Source organism: Macadamia integrifolia, chromosome 4 (genome assembly GCF_013358625.1).
Source record: "Macadamia integrifolia cultivar HAES 741 chromosome 4, SCU_Mint_v3, whole genome shotgun sequence".
Classification (NCBI taxonomy): Eukaryota; Viridiplantae; Streptophyta; class Magnoliopsida; order Proteales; family Proteaceae; genus Macadamia; species Macadamia integrifolia.
In genome coordinates this window covers 19,490,054-19,501,943 of record NC_056560.1, presented here as the reverse complement: position 1 = coordinate 19,501,943, position 11,890 = coordinate 19,490,054, and positions in this window count along the sequence as shown.

Here is an 11,890-nt window from a genome sequence, read left to right as displayed (position 1 = left end):
ATGCAACCTCCGGCATATGGGCCTTTTTACTTTCTATTATGTTTTTCTTACAATTGATATATAATTTATATTCAATAGTTGGATTTTTTCCATGTGGCATAACTCAACTAGGTGTGTAGTCAACAGATTTCTCTTGATTGTGCAAATTAGAGAAACATCAAAAAAAAAAAAAATCTTTTTTTTTTTTTAATGATTGCGTGGTGTGCTACGGAGCACTGGTTTATCTTCTCTCAAATGGCTTGATCTCTTATTATGTTCTTCAAAGCTAGAGGAGATTTCTATCCTGTAATCAATTATGTGGAAAGTGTATCATCGCTATTGAGAAGCTAACTGCATAACAGATTTCTTGATAAAAACTGCAACAAGATTTGAAATTTCAGCATTTAGTCCTTGCGTGACCAAGTTTGGTCATTATGAATGTGAAGATGGATTGCAGCATTACGGTATCGATTTTTTTAGTTGAATTTGCCTTATTTGTTAGGTTGTGTGTTCAGGGCCCTTTCTTGTTGAATGTGGGCTTGGTGTTTCTGCTCACTCTGCCTATTTCTTGTAGATGTTGCTTTGTGTATATTTTTTGGATTTTAATACAAATAATTTATTTGGCAAAAAAATTACAGTGCTGAATGCATCTCATTGTTTTTCTGTTAAAGAGTTTGACTCAAAATAAAACATTAGGTGATGAAAGTTTGTCAAATATGAAAGACACTAAAGGACCTAAATAAACTGATGTAAAATTCTATAACTCTATAATTACCTCGGAACATCTCAAACAGTTTTAATGACATAAAACAGTAGTAGGAATTCATTGCATCGTTTTTTTTTTTTTTTGGTAGAATTGCATTGTGTAAGGGTATCCAACCATATGTACAGTTAAATGCATCCTCAGAGTTCTCGGGTCATCTTTACCAAAAAAAGAGTTCTCAGGTCATACTGTAAAAAGGCAGATTCTTCCAAAATCCAACACTGCCCCATATCTTAAATGCCACTAGCTTGAGTATTAGACCTGAGGATGGCCCAGATGAAAGCTAGCTATCACTGTTTCTGGAAGTCATAGGATTCAATAAAAAATTTTACTAGCAAATATCATCAATGAAGGCACACGATGGAATATTATAAAGAAAGAATATACGGTCATTTAATAAAGAGAAGAGAGATAGGTAAAGTGATTGTTAGCTAATGGTGGCATATCTAACGTTTTTTTCCTAAAAAAATAAATAAAACCCAATTAAGGAAGGAAATAGCCTGCAGGGCAGATTCAGATAAACATTACCAGTGATTCCAATATTAAGACTCTAACAGTTCAATTCAATGCCAGCACTTTTTATGTCCACTTAGGAAGGTTCACTCAGCTCCGTATAGGGGTGGCAAAGTCTTGAGTGGGTCCGATTTGTGTTAGTTTACTTAGTAGCCATCATGTATTAAAAGCAAAATTAATTAGATCAGTTTTGCATTAGTAAAAGGCTTGTATTCATTGACCATCTATTAAATTGATAGCGATCAAATGACCTATAATGTAGGAGAGAAAATCAATAGGTGATGGCCCATGTAATTCTAAATTTAATTATAAAGACTACCACGTTAAGATTTCTCTCCATAAAACCTAAGGAACAAAGGGTCATCCCACGACTAAAATGATCTAAGAACATGGGCCAAGAAAGGCTCATTGTTCCCCATGTTCTACGAAGAAGAGCAGGATCCAACTACCCATGGCCAAGGGGTGGTTAATTTATTAGACAATGGTTTGAGTTGTCGACATCAGCCAACCTTGAAGCTGAAAAATGGAGTATAGAGTCTTACAAGGAAACCTCCCCAAAGTATCAAACAGACCTTGTAAAATAAATTTATAATATATATGAAGTAGAAAGTCATGGATGTTATAGGTGAAAATTAAATAGAGATTTTCAGAATAAATGCTTATAATGTGTAGCAGTTCTTATTGGAAGAAATGTTGGGTTGCAGTGGTTGATTTCATCTAAACTTCCTTCTTTCCACAAGTTGGCTAAAATTAAATTATTAGGAATCATAAACAGGGTTTTAAGAATTAAATTGGATCCTTAAAAAAATTAAATAAATAAACCAAATTGGACCAAGCAAATGCATCCACCGAAATTAAAACCAAGACCAAACTTGATTAAAAAAAATCGAAACCAAACCCTACAGTAACCCAATAACAATGAATGAAAAGAAAAATTAGATCAAATGGAATGAAACCCAAAATTCTTTAATGGTTTATTTTCAAACAAAAGTAATAAGAAATTGAAACCAATTCAACTCGATCAAAATTGAATCAACTCAACCAATTGACATTGTTACTAGGATCAATCACAATCTTGATTCTAAATTTCTAAACCCTAATTGTAAGAGACCATTGAAAATTTGAAACATAGAAATCAAAGTTTTTCTTCCAATAAAATACATACAGTGAGTCATGGACTGCAATGCATCAACCTCTTGTTATTGAATGAATGATTGATTGATTGATTGTCCAATTGTTGAACCTACCAGATTTTGGAACATAAAGAAACAGCGAGACTTATTTTTTAAACACGTGACCGTATCAATTTTGGTCAAGAAATATTGGAGAACTACAAGGTTTAATCTACATGGTTGGTTTTGGTGTTGGAATTTAACATATAATATACATAGTATATATACACTTTTTTGGGGGTTCAATATACGTTAGATAGAGAAGAATGGGTCTTCAAATTTAAATTTAAATTTAAATTTAGGTAGGATGATATGATATGACATGACAATATGAGATGGTGAGAAAGGGACAATCAATAATCAAATAATTAATGTCAAATACGTTAGATTTTGTCTTGCTTGGATACCAATTACCAAACACAAGAGAAATATGAATTTTGATGTGCCTTGATTTAATATTTCAGTACTCACGAGAGAGAGAGAGAGAGAGAGAGAGAGAGAGAGAGAGAGCGGCAAATAATAATAATGGCAACACTGACAGCTGGATGCGGGCTTCTTTGGTTCATACACCAAAAAAAAAAAGAATAGATGGGTATTTTTATCGCAAATTTAATGTTTGTTACCCTTGGAGGAGACACGTTACATATCTACTCTAATATTTAAGGGACACGTACCGGAAACATGAGACATGGGACCCTGCTCAAGTTTTTCCTTCATTCACCTGTGGAGTGGGGACTGGAGAGTAGCAAGCCATGCTGCTTCTACTTTAGCTGGGAAAGTCTTGTCAATGGAGAGTGTGCGACTTTGTGGTTTTTATTCTTTTTAATTCTTTTATATATATATATATATATTAGGTTTAATATTCTTTACAAACCTTGCCTTGGCTAGCTAGCCCCCCATTATTGGTGTGAGTGTGATTACCCACCCTTATGTTTCATCTATCTCCTTTAGATCCATCTTAATATGGTTCTATTCAAAAAGAAATAATTTTAAGGGGGGGGGGGGTTTAATAAATGGTGTTTCATTAATTTTTTATTATTTTGTTGTTAACAATTAAATGATCAATAATAGTAATGAACTAATGATAGGTGTTTAAAATTGAATTTGTTTCATAAATATAAAATGGGCAAAATATATTTGTGTTACTCAAGCTAAATAAGCTTATTTGACTGGTCCAAAAATTTTCCATGTGGCATTTTGTTGGGACCCAAATTTTATGGCTAGGGGGATCTTAAACCTCTTGTTTACATACCTATCAACTGATCAAAAGAAAAAATTATAAAGTGGAAAAAATATAAGATGCATAATACTCTCTAAAGTCTAGAGTACCATAGTTATGCATGGACGTACATGCCTAAACATAGGACATATTTATTGAATTTGAATAAAAAACTTAACACAAGTGGCTTATCTAGACTATCCAATGCACCATGAACTTTACCTAGAGACTTCAATGAGGTTCCTAATTCTCATGAGAAACTTCGAGGTATACCTATTACATGTCCATATAAACATATGAACATATAATAATTAACATTAATAACAATCTTTTGTTTGTATTAAGCATTAATATGTTCACAAGGTTGTATTCTAATTGTTAGACCGAGGTAGCTAGGGTTTTTATCTGGTCAGTTCAGTGGTCGAAAATGTCTTTCTTGTAGTTGTAGTTGTAGTTGTATAGGGATCATGACTTTGCAGGGTACTTCTTTCTGATTGCCGATCACATGCCACTTTAGTTCCATAAAATGAGAAAAAAAATAATTAATTAATTAAGAAAAAATAGTTATTATTATTAATTTTTTTGGTAGATAGAATTAGTTAATTAAAAGAGAGTAAAATTGAATAGGGAACAACATCATGAATGGCATGGGAGTATTTTATAAAGAAACAAAACCCATATTAATTTTATAGGGCTTTAATATCAAGGACCGCCAATCCTACTATCAAAAGGTCCAAACTGAAAAATCCCCAAGGAGTGTCTTTATATGTAGGGTTCCCCTTCTTCTTGGAAACTAAAACCTCGGAAGGGCTAGATGCCATATGTCATGTCTCTACTTTCTCTCGTCTTTCCCTTTTTATTAATGAATCTTGTTGGCGAGCAAAACCACCGTATATGTCATCAAACTAAAAACTGTCATTGGTTTTTGCGGATTCTCAATTCATTATTAGAGCTAATAAAGGTCATTCTCATTTCCCAGTATCATAGACTAGACGTTAGCTTAGGAATCTGCTGCCCAACTTTACTGTTCGTTAAAGAATACATAGTTAATTGTATGAGGTTATTAATTTCTTTCTCTTGATCTTATAAAAAAAAAAAAAAAAAGGTATTTCTTCTCTTTAGTTTGACAATAACTTGTCTTATCGGCCATGAAGAACTTTGGTCATTAAAATATATAGACTGCTTAACTGCTTATTAAGACAGACCATTTTCCCTTTCTTTCTTTTTTATTCCTCTTTGTTTGACAACTTTAATCCCCAGTACTGCACTGTAAATCCTTGGAGGTTTTCTAAATATTCAAGTTTTCTTTTAACCCATTTAAAAAGTAGCAAAGATCGAGCGGCACTGGTACGCATGCAAATGAAGATCCTTACACCTCTACCTCAAAATACAAGCTTTAAAGCTGTTTGACATGTTAATTGAACTCTTAATGCTTTATACACCATCATTAATCAAGTGATCAATCAATAGTTTAATCTTGAATTTTACCACTCGATCTCTATGGTTCTACCTTCAACTTTTATGTTAATATTTCATTTATATGGGGCATTTTGATACCTCAAAAAAATCAGTTATGATAACATAAATAATTACATATACAATATGAGAAAATTAACGTGATTCACATGAATGTTTATATCTTTCTAAAAGAGAAAGAAAATTCTTTATTGGGACAATCTTGGTGTAACCCTATGCCAATGGATGTTAATAAGAGGTCGTCATCATCCTATGTAGCACACAAAAGGCAAAATCCATTTCATATAAGACAAAACCTATTAACGAGGATAAGTATTTTCTTTACCTAAAATATCCTTCTATTGTATGGACTTTCAAGTCCTGGTGTAATCATCTATGGTACACCAAGCAAGAACCTTTTTTATTAATCAGCAAATTTCTACATCTCTCCACATGATTTTGTGATCTCTTCTCATTGAGGTCTTTCATAAAAAGAGATAATAAATAGTTACCTAAAAGCCTTAAATTTTTATAAAATTACAATTTTACCTTTTTCAGTGTAATAAAAAAAATAAAATTTAAGTATCTCAATGAAACTTTGTACCAATCCAATAATAACTATATGAACATAAAGAATACAAGACAAACTCAGCAGCTATATCCTCACAGTCTCATACTACTGAATCAGTGTTAAAGCAAGAAGATAAAGCTTTTACCATCTCGTAGAAAACTTTAATGCAACTCTGGTCCTAATGCCTTAATGGGCCTTTGACTATAGATTACTGGATTGGAATTGGATGGTGGCGCGCGATGATCTTTCAAGGAAACATTTAGCTATTGGAAACGGTTTTGATTCATCACTAATCACAATTATATAATATTGACAATCAAATATGATCATCTCTCTCTTCTTTTTTTCCTCTTCATATGAAATGATGTCATTGTCCTCCTATATATGAAATTATAATATCATATTTTATTAATATATTATAACTATGGAGAAATACTTATTGATATATTCTAAATATATACAAATACGAGACTATTCCATCACATCTCATTATATCGGGACTCCTCTATACCACCTTTTTTTTTTTTTGGGTAATGAAACTCCTCTATACTACTTAGACAATCCTGTCACTCTTTTTCTCTCTCTCTCCTAATATTATGATGATAAATCTTTTTGGTCCATTAATTTATAATAAACTTATGTTATCGTTTTCTACTTCACATGATACCACATTACCACGGCTTCCCGAGGACTCATTGTGGCTAAGAGCTAGACACATGTGCGACACCGCTTCCAAGGTCTATATATAATGCCACTACGTACCGTTATGTATAATGTATTATATATTATTTATTATGTTTATAAATTAAACTATTTGCTATATATAATTAACCCTAGGCCCGAGTGGGGTTAGACCTTTTTCTAGCCAATTCCAACACACAAGTACGTGGTGGTTACCTTAATATCCTAATACTTTAATTACTTGAAGTTTGCGCTCACTCATGGCCTCCAACAAGCTCACTATAGCTGATTTTATTTTTTTTGGTAACTCACAATCTCATTATAGTTACTTTTGGTATGCATTATAATTAGATAATTTATTTTAAAAAATTATATCGAACACTACCTTAGCTTGCAGCTGTGATCTTAAATTTCAAGATTCTCATTATATACCTTTATTTAATATATTTATCATTTTATTTTCTCAATTTCAATATTTTATGGATCATGAATTTCTTTCTCTTTGAAGATTTCAACTATAAATCATATGGTTATTAAAGGAAATAACTTATACAATTATACTTTTAAAACGTTGGAAACCATATAGTGGACTTTTGAAACTACGGCTGCGCTCAGGTTGATTTTTCAGAATGTATTATCAACCTAGGATGGATTCCAAGAATTCATATCAAACGTAAAATTAGTTTCATGTTATGATACCCCTAAATAAATTATAAACTATAACAAGAGAAGTTGTCTTCAATTGTTGATATTAATAATGAGTTAATAGAAATAAACACTTTCATGGAGTAGTTTTTTGAGAATGTTTAATGTTTTTCTTTCCCCCCTTTTGTTATTGGGTTTGGTGACAGAATAGGACAAACACAAAGTGATTAAGATAGTTTTTCTTTTCTTCTCTTTTTCTTGCCAATCACACACACCTAAGGTGTTTTCTGGGTTTGGATATCAAGAAAAAGAAACAGTTAATAAGATAAAAATCGTAATTCATTCTTGTGTCTGTCTCTTCCTTTGAATTCAATATTTTATTTTTTTTGACATCCAAAGATGACAAAGTGAAAATTTGTCTTCACCCTCACCATGGTGATTAAACCTTATAATTGGACTTTTATATCATGATAAACACTCATTTCCTATTGTACAAAGTTGAAAATGCCCCTCCCTAGTCTAATCAGATATAACCTATGGTATAATTAATGGTAAAGGAATTGCTCTATATATTACCATAAGTGAAGGAAAACTTAATCCTTATTTAAATATTAAATTAATCTACCCTTGCCCAATAATCATGAACTCTAACAAACTATCCAATTTCTCTTAAAAGGATGATTATGTTATAATGGATTTTATATTACATTCAATTAATCAAATCCTTTTGGTTCGGAAAGGAATGAGATAAGAGATTTGAGTAAGTTACATGTACACTTACAGAGGCATCCTGAATGTGGTCACCCCATTACCTTTAACTATGATGGGCGCAGCAAGTTTATAACTTGATATAAGATTAGGTCATCAGAAGATTTTAAAATATTATAATCGGAAAGATGCAACAATTCAGACATTATACGTTATGCAATTTTAAACCACTGATTTGCATGATGATCATATATTTTACATTTTTAATAAAATTATTATAAGCATCCAATCACATGATTGAAATATTGAAATTGTTGCAGAGAAGATTCATGGTTTCAAGCACCCTAGCTAGAAATATCATAACAATATCTCTAATTAAATTTTAGTCCAACATAAGAACATAAATTGTTTGAAAGTTAGTTTAAGGTGTCTCTTAATAATAATAGGGCAATTTACATCGCCACCCCCTAGAGAATGCGACTACTAGAGAGACACCCCCTGCATAATACCAAATTGTACTAAGACCCCCTACCGTTAGTTGTTGTTATGGAATATACCTCATATGTTGATGTCAGCTGGTGTATTTTTTCTTAAATACCAAAATACCCTTATAAAAGATAAAATACCCTTCTCTTAACCCCTAAACCTCATCACATACCTTTCTGGTTAAACCTCTCATATGTAACAGTTCAACATGGTTGTTTCTTTTGACTGTGACCCAATCTTCGTCCCAAGTCCAATTGGGTAGTCTTGGGATTGGAGAATGATACAGCCAAATTGATTGCCCAGTAGGGTAAAAACACGTGGTATCTAAGGAGATGACACGTGTCGCTCACCTGTTAGGGTCTGCAAGGAGTCTAACCGCGTCAACCACGTGCAGAGAATATTCCCCACGAAGGGGATAAGACGTATATGAGTAGGACTGGAAGAGGAAAGGGGGTGGACCCGAGGATGACTACTCCAAGGAAAAGAGAAACCCTAAACCCTAAGGACTATAAGAGAGGGCCGGAGAGGAGGAAAAGAGGTAAGCAAATAGACCCACACCATTACTCCTGTAAAGAACTGTGTAGCCGATCTCTAACTTGGGCGTCAGAGGACTAATCCCGGACAAAGCTCCGGGCCTCTGCCTTCTGTGCTTGTGCAGGATCAGCTCATACGGATTTTCGACAGCAACAGATTGGCGTCGTCCGTGGGAACGACAGTAATGGTGGGGAGAGCCTACAATCGTAAGAAGACGAGAGCAGCATCGAACATGAACATGGGGGAGGAAGAACCTTCAGGATGGCTCCCTCCCTCAACAGAAATCGGAGCAGAAAGGGGAAACGATGATCGAAAAGGTTTCGTGAGGGACCAACGTTCGGCTGGATATTCGGTGCACGGAGATAGTAATCCTCCACCCCCTCCTAGAGCGCAGGAATATGTGATAAGGGAGCAGTTCGAAGCCCTCAAGGAGAAATATGACCAAATGGCAGAGGCAATGAAGGAGGTCTCCAAAGCTCTCTCAGAAGATCGGCGGAGCACCATGAGGCCCCCATATCCGGCCCAAGCGAGCTTGAGACGAGGACCGGAGCAGTACAGAATCAATAAGGTCCGGTCATAATCCTCGAAATCGAGCAATGAGGGAAAGTCCCACACCCAGGGGAAGGACGCGGTGTGCCGCCGGGGCCATACATGGGGAACCACACCAAGGAGACGAACAGAGACACGAGGACTCGGGGTTGAAGCAGATGATCCTGAACCTGAAAGATGAGATTAGGAAGGTGGCAGAAAACCAGACGGGAGCTCGTGAGCCAGACCTCATTAATGACACGGCTCTAGCTGATGAGATCATGAGGGACCTGCTCCCGATCGGCTTTTGCCTGCCAAAGTATGACACCTACGACGGGTCTGGAGACCCGGTCGATCATCTAGAAGGTTTCAAGGTTGCTATGCAGTTCCATCGAGTCTCAGAAAACATCGTGTGTCGTGCCCTGCCATTGACGAAGTCGATCCACAGCTTCAGCGATTTAAGTTACTTCTTCGTGAAGGGATTCTCCAATAGCCAACCCCTTCAGAAGACCCCGTTGAACTTGATCAACGTCAAGCAACATGAAGGAGAATCACTGCGAAACTACATGAAGCGTTTTCAACAAGAGAAGATCACGATCAGAGGTTTAGACCCAAAAGAGGAGTTCACAGCCCTACTGGGAGGCATCAAGGATAAGGAGCTGAAAAGGACTTTAGCAAAGCATACACCCGAGGAACCTGACTGAGTTGAGAGCTCGGTGCGATAAGTACATCCAGATGGAAGAAACCCTTCAAGCCGATGGAGCAGAACTAAGCCTCGTACAAGAGTAGCAAGCACACTCACATTTTGTAATTTTTGCTCCTAAGCACTTTTAAGTTGTAACTCCTCATCCTAAGCTCTCCGGAGGATTTTATTTATGAAAAATGTGTAAGCTGGTTTACGGCATTTGATAGGAATTCTCCTATTTGGTGGCTTCAATTTTTCCGAAGAGATACAATCGAAGGTCTTCACCTTGGTTGGGGGGCTCAGGCCAAAGCAGAGCGGACCAGACCGAAGGTCACAACCTCGGTTGGGAGCTCAGGCCGAGGCCGAGCTGATCTGACCTAAGGTCCCTGCCTCGGTTGGGGGCTTAGGCCAAGGTTGAGCAGATCTGACCGAAGGTCACAATCTCAGTGGGGAACTCAGGCCAAAGCCGAGAGGACCTGACCGAAGGTTCTCACCTTGGTGGGGGGCTCAGGCCAAAGCCGAGTGGAGCTGACCGAAGGCTGCAACATCGGTTGGGAGCTCAGGCCGAGGCCGAGATGACCTGACCGAAGGTCCTTGCCTCGGTTGGGGGCTTAGGCCAAGGCCGAGCGGACCTGATCGAAGGTCACAATCTCAGTGGGGAGCTCAGGCCAAAGCCAAGCAGACCTGACCGAAGGTCCTTACCTTGGTTGGGGGCTCAGGCTAAAGCCGAGTGGACCTGATCGAAGGTCCTCAGCTCGATTGGGAGCTCAGGCCAATGCCGAGTGGACCTGACCGAAGGTCCCTACCTCGGTTGAGGGCTCAGGCCAAAGCCGGGAGGACTTGACCGAAGGTCACAACCTTGGTTAGTAGCTCAGGCTAAGGCTGAGTGGACCTGACCGAAGGTCCTCACCTTGGTTGGGGCCTCAAGCTAAAGCCGAGCGGACCTGACCAAAGGTCACAACCTCAGTTGGGAGCTCAGGCCGAGACCGAGCTGACTTGACCGAAGGTTCTCACCTCGTTTGGGGGCTCAGGCCAAAGCCGAGCGGACCTGACCGAAGGTCCCTACCTCGGTTGGGAGCTCAGGCCAAGGCCGAGTGGACCTGACCGAAGGTCCCTACCTCAGTTGGGAGTTCAGGCCAAGGCCGAGTGGACCTGATCAAAGGTCCTCACCCCGGTTGGTGGTTCAGGCCAAAGCCGAGCGGACCTGACCAAAGGTCACAACCTCGGTTGGGAGCTCAGGCCAAGGCTGAGTGGACCTGACCGAGGTCCTCACCTCAGTTAGGGGCTCAGGCCAAGGCCGAGGGGACCTGACAGAAGGTCCCTTCCTCGATTAGGAGCTCAGGCCGAGGCTGAGCTATCCTGACCGAAGGTTCTCACCTCGGTTGGGGGCTCAACCCAAAGCCAAGTGGACCTGACCGAAGGTCCCTACCTCAGTTGGGAGTTCAGGCCAAGGCCGAGTGGATCTGACCAAAGGTCCTCACCTTGGTTGGGGGCTTAGGCCAAAGCCGATCGGACCTGACCGAGGGTCACAACCTCGGTTGGGAGCTCAGGCCTAGGCTGAGCGGACCTGACCGAAGGTCCTCACCTCGTTGGGGGCTCAGGCCAAAGACGATCGGACCTGATCGAAGGTCACAACCTCGGTTAGGAGCTTAGGCCAAGGCTGAGGGGACTTGATAGAAGGTCCCTTCCTCGGTTTGGAGCTCAGGCTGAGGCCGAACTGACCTGACCGAAGGTTCTCACCTTGGTTGGGGGCTCAGGCCAAAGCCGAGTGGACCTGACTGAAGGTCACAACCTCGGTTGGGAGCTCAGGCCAAGGCCGAGCTGACCTGATCGAAGGTCCTCACCTCGGTTGGGGACTCGGGCCAAAGCCGAACGGACCTGACCGAAGGTCCCTACCTCGGTTGGGAGCTTAGGCCAAGGCCGAGCGGACCTGATCGAAAGTCACAACCTC